We start from the raw sequence: 5,830 nt of genomic DNA, 5'->3' as shown, positions 1-5,830 counted from the left end.
TTGGGGAAAGAAGTGTTGTCCATGTTCATTAACTAGCCACCCATAGCTCCCTAAACTTCTAGTGAAGTCCCATTTTGGGTCTTTGTCTAATTCTTCCTTTGTGTAGATTGGGGAATAATTGAATGGATCTAGCCTTTGAGCTATGAGGGGTAGATGCCAAAATCTATGTATAGGTTTTTGTTTTTTGATTACCATGAGATTTACATATAACAATACATTTATTATATATATATATTTAGGTTGAATACCTTTTAAGTTCAAACACATTCCAACAACCCTACAATTTACCTTCCCCTTTATGTTTAATGTTTTTGATGTCATGTTTTACATTTTTTTTGTTTTGTGTATCCCTTAACTAGTTATTGTGGATATAGATGATTTTACTACTTTTTTCTTTTAACTGTTCTTTTTACTTTATAAGTGGTTGATCTATTATCTTTACTGTATGTTTGCCTTTACCAGTGAGATTTTCCCTTTCATAATTTTTATATTTCAAATTGTGGTCTTTTCTTTTATGCTTAGAGAACTCCCTTTAACATTTCTTATAAAGCCGGTTTAGTAATGCTGAACATTTTTAACTTTTGCTTGTCTGTGTAACTGTCTGTCCTTCAAATCTGAATAATAATCTTGCCAGATAGAGTACTCTTAGTTGTAGTTTTTTTCTTTCACCATTTAGAATATATTGTTCCATTTCCTTATGACCTGCAAAGTTTATGCTGAAAAATCAGTTAATAACCATATGGGAGTTTCCTTATATGTAAATGCTTTTCCCTTGCTGATTTTAAGCTCCTCCATCTTTAATTTTGACCATTTTAATTATAATATATCTTGGTGTGGACCTGTTTGTTTTCATCCTGTTTGGGACTCTTTGTGTTTCCTGGACTTGGATGTCTGTTTTCTTCCCCAGGTTAGAGATGTTTTCAGTTATTATTTCTTCAAATAAGTTCTCTGCCACTTTTTCTCTCTCTTCTCCTTCTGGGACGCCTGTGATGTGAATGTTAGTACACTTGATGTTGTCCCAGAGGTCTCTTAAACTATCCTCATTTAAAAAAATTCTTTTTACTCATTTCTGTTCAGCTTGGGTGATTTCCACTACTCTGTCTTCTAGATCACTGATCAGTTCCTTTGTATCATCTAATTTACTGTTTATTCTTTCCATTGTATTCAGTTATTGTATTTTTCAGCTCTGGTTCTTCTTTATATCAATATTTTCTAACTTTTGTTAAACTTTTCACTGTGTTCCTCTATTCTTATCCTGAGTTCAGTGAGCATCTTTTTGATTATTACCTTGAAATCTTTATTGGATAGATTGCTTATTTCCCCTTTGTTTAGTTCTTCTTCTGAGGTCGTATCTTATTTCTTCATTTGGAACATATTCCTCTGTCTCCTTATTTTGCCCAATTCTTTGTATCTATTTCTAAGTGTTAGGTCAGTGGGTTACATTTCCTGATCACGGAGAAGTGGCCTTATGTAGGAGAGGTCCTATGGGACCCAGCAGCATGCTCCCCTCTTGTCACCAGAGTTATATGCTCTAGGAGTGCTCTTATGTGGGCTGCATGTGCCCTTCTCGTGGTGGGGCCAACTACTGTAGGCACACTGGTTGGCAGGCCTGGCTCCCAGCCCAGTTGACTACAAGAACTTGACTTTATAGTGGCTGCAGGTCCATTAGAAGGTGAGGTAGGCTTTCCATGTGATTGGCTGAATGGATGGGCAGAGGGGTAGGAGGCGCATGTTGGTGCCAGCCTGCTAGAAGTTTGGGCCAGGTCCCCGTGTGACCTGGGAGGGGTATATGGAGCTGGTGCTAGCTAACTGGTGGGTGGGGTTGGGCCCCTGCATAACTGTCTACGTGGCCCAGAGTGCTCTGGGCTGGTGCCCACTTGCTGGCGGGGTAGGTAAGCTCCTGGTGCTAATTAGGCTAGAGGGAGGATTCCAAAATGACTCTTGCCAGTACCAGTGTTATTGCTGTAGAACGAGCTTCCCAAATTGACTGCTGCCTGCATCTCCGTCCTCAGGGGGCGTCCCAGGTGTCTCCTCTCTTTGGGAGAGTCTCCAAGATGAACAAATGGGTCTGACTGAGGCTCCTTTCAGACTACTTCCCCTGCACCAGGATTCAGAACATGTGAAATTTTGTGCACACCCTTCAAGAGCAGTCTTTGTTTCCTGTAGCTGTCTAGCTCTCCTGAACATAAGCCTCACTGGTTTTCAAAGCCAGATGTCTTGGGGGCTTGTCTTCATGGTGAAGGACCTTTATGCTGGGGATTCTGATGTGGGGCTTGGAGCTCTTGCCCCTTGGGGAGGACTTTACAATTGTGATATTCCTCCCATTTGTGGGTTGCTGACTGGGGTCCTGACTATACCACGTCTCTGCCCCTCCTATTCATCTCATTGTGACTATGTCTTTTGTTGTGGAAAATCTTTTCTGTTAGCTTTCAGGTTGTTTTCATAGATAGTTGCTTTGTAAGTAGTTGTAATTTTGGTGTGTCTGTGGGAGAAGGTGTGCTCAGGGTCTTCCTACTCTGCCATCTTGACCGCTGTAACTGTTAATATTTTTTAAAAGTTCAAGGGATTTCTGGTGTTTGTTGGAGTATTTATGGGCCACTTAAAGATCTGTCCCTGAAAAGTCTGAGTTCTATCCTTGCTCAGCAGGTCTACCCCTATGTTTGCAGGCCTGGGGCAAGAGTTCAAATTGAGGTCCACTAATCATAAGTTTAAATACTTAAAAGTTATCAAACTAATAGACTGTTGCATAATATATACTCTGTAACTCCCTTGACAAATATAGCTTCATAATAGTTTGGAAGGCCAGGTTATAATTCTTGGACTCCTTGGTGATATTGTGGCCTGCCCTCCTTCAGTTCCCACCTCCAGTTCCATCCTGCACTGCAGGGACCTTGTGGTTAATTCTATCCTTAGTTTAAACAAAACAAAACAAAAATAGCTGGCTTTGGCCATCTGTTGGTCTTTGGTTTGTAGTCTTCCTTTAGGAGGATAGACCTAGGAAGAATCCCACCCACGTTCTGGAAGAGAGCTTGGGGTCATTTGGGCAAGGAAATCTGGGGTTCTGGGTATCCAGAGTGTGTAGGAGTGGGGACATGGGTTCCAGAAGGGGCATACTCTATTTTTGGGTAGATTCCTTGGCTCTGGAGGAGAACCAGAGTGTGAGGTCTACAGTGTGAGGTCCAGGTCATGGGCCACATCTGCCCTGGCCAAAGAATGGTTCTGCCTTTCAGTTTTGCATGGCAGTTTTGCATGGCCATGACAGAAGCAGACTCTGGCCAGTCACAGGTGCTGGCAGGTGAAGGACAAAGTAGGGTATAGCTAGTACTTTTTCCTACCATATATTACTGAATAACTAAAAAAAAAATTATCTCGATATGAAGTTTCTGGCAAAATTCTCAGCAGGTGTTTGGAACCTCATCACCCTTCCTTCGCACTGACTCTCTTAGCCTGGAGCTCACTCATCAAACTGTGAAATTGCCTGAATTATTCCATTGTTTTGCTCTTCCTTAGCTTCAGTTATCTTGATAATTCAAGAGGATGTAACTCTTTAATCTAGATTTCAGATACTTGCCGTTCAATCTCCTCTATTTTTTTTTTTTTGACTTGGTTTGTTGAATAAGTCTTTGGATTCATGATTTTCTCTAGACTTAGAATTTAAAGGAAGATATTCTTTATCCACTTTTTTAAGTTTCAAGGTATATTTGCCACCATGGAAAAAGACATGTAAATACAGTTACAGAAAAATACATCAAGAGTTATTTTGGATATTATGTTGATTGAGAAAAATAAAATTTTATTTCTCTAATTTAATAATCATTGTTTATTTCATTCATAGAGGAGAAAAAATTAAGTTCTTGTGTGCTAAGTTTAAATATACTTTAAGGCAAAAAATTAATGTATAATATTACATTATATTAATATATATCAGTCTTTAACTTGAAGATAGTTAAAAAGCAAACTTGAAAATATTTGCTTTGCTGTGTAGACTTTTCAACAGTTATTTTTAAAGACTGAGGAATTAAGCACCTGTCATTTTTGCCAGCTGGTGTAGATGTTAAAAATTACTGTCACTCTTCCGCCTGCTACTCTATTTTGCACCTGCTACAACTTGAGTTATGGGCATCTTACACATGGTAATTTAATAAGGGTAGGTCCCATGACAGTGTACTAGATTGTTATCCCATGGGGAGTTAAAGCAGTTTTATGAGGTCTTGAGAGAAAAATATTAAATATGAAGCTTGAGAACAAAAAATTTAGTGCCTTGTAGACATCACGTTTTTCTAATTGAAAAGTGTTAAAGGAGTGTAGAAGATGGGAAATTTAGCCACATATTCCAAAGCAAAAATTACCCTTTTATGATTGGACTGTTTGTACCAGTCAATTTCTCTACATGCTGACATTTATAATTTTTAAAAACACATTTTATTTCCTGATGTAACAACCAAATATAAATATGTATTGAGAGCTACTCTGTTCAGCATGGTATGCATGAGCCACATGTGGCTGTTTATATTAATTAAAATGAGATACAATTAAAAATTCAATTCTGCAGTCACACTAGCCACATTTCAGTCAACAAATGTGGTTAGTGATTACCATACAGAACAGTGTAGATAGAAATTTCCATTTTTACTGAAGGCTCTATTGCATAGTGCTGTGTGAAATATCCAATTTCTGGTCTTAGGCAAACTTAGCCTTAAAGATCTTGAGGCCATAGTAAATTCTCCTTAAAAGAATGATTGTGATGTCCCAACATCATCTTGGCTACAGAAACTTAGGTCAAAGTCAAAGCTGTTGGCTACTGAAATCTGAGTGACCCTTGCTAAAGATAGGAGCATGATGACCTGAAGTGCCCGACATCAGGACAAAATTGTTTCAGGTTCCAAAAATGTATAGGCAGGCAGGTAATTTTCAGAGATTTTGAAATCCCATATATTTTAAGGATATCTTTTTAGAGAGTGGGAGAACTATTTATCATTTCATCTCTTCTAAATATCCAACTACTAACTTGCAAATTCTGCTTCTATTCTAAAGGAAAAGTGATACATGATAGCAATATGATATGATGAAGTGAGTTTACACTATAAACTTGTCTATCAATTAATCTTATCATTTAGAGCATGTATTTAAGATCGGTGCTTTGTGACCACCTAGAGGGGTAGGATAGGGAAGGTGGGAAGGAGACGCAAGAGGGAGGGGATATGGGGATATAGGTATACGTATAGCTAATTCACTTTGTTATACAGCAGAAACTAACACAACTATGTAAAGCAATTATATAATAAAGATGTTAAAAAATAAAAAAGATAGAACCAAGGTTTTGGGGACATGGACATGCAAAGTAGAGGAAATCATAGCAGGAGAGAGAATTTTAATAGACAGGATCTTGAGTTCTTGAGCAAGAGTCTCATTCCCAGAGACGTTTTTTTAAGTAACAGCTGAAAGGTCACTTTAAATTTTATCCTTGAAGACATTCGGTGAGACATATCAAGGGCTTATTAGAATTTTCTAATAGGCCAGACTGTCACTAGAAGTGAAATAGGTCAAGCTATGTATACAGTGATTTACACAAAACTGAAGAAACCTGCTTTCATCTTAAATTGCCGGATAGCTTATATTAAACCATCTCTGATCCTATCTGAATTTCCTCAGTTTTCTATTTTGCATTTTCAATGATATATGATTATCATTATTATTCAGTTATTGTGTAGACTATAATTATTCTCTTAAAATTTTATAATTCATCAATATTCTGTACATTAACAAAAGAATTGGGGTTTTAAAAATAAGTTTCTCTAAGCAAGAAGATAAAAACAGTGCGACTTGAACA

This window comes from Tursiops truncatus, chromosome 7 (assembly GCF_011762595.2).
Source record: "Tursiops truncatus isolate mTurTru1 chromosome 7, mTurTru1.mat.Y, whole genome shotgun sequence".
Lineage (NCBI taxonomy): Eukaryota > Metazoa > Chordata > Mammalia > Artiodactyla > Delphinidae > Tursiops > Tursiops truncatus.
The sequence above is the reverse complement of the archived record's forward strand: the minus strand, read 5'-3'. Positions refer to the sequence as shown.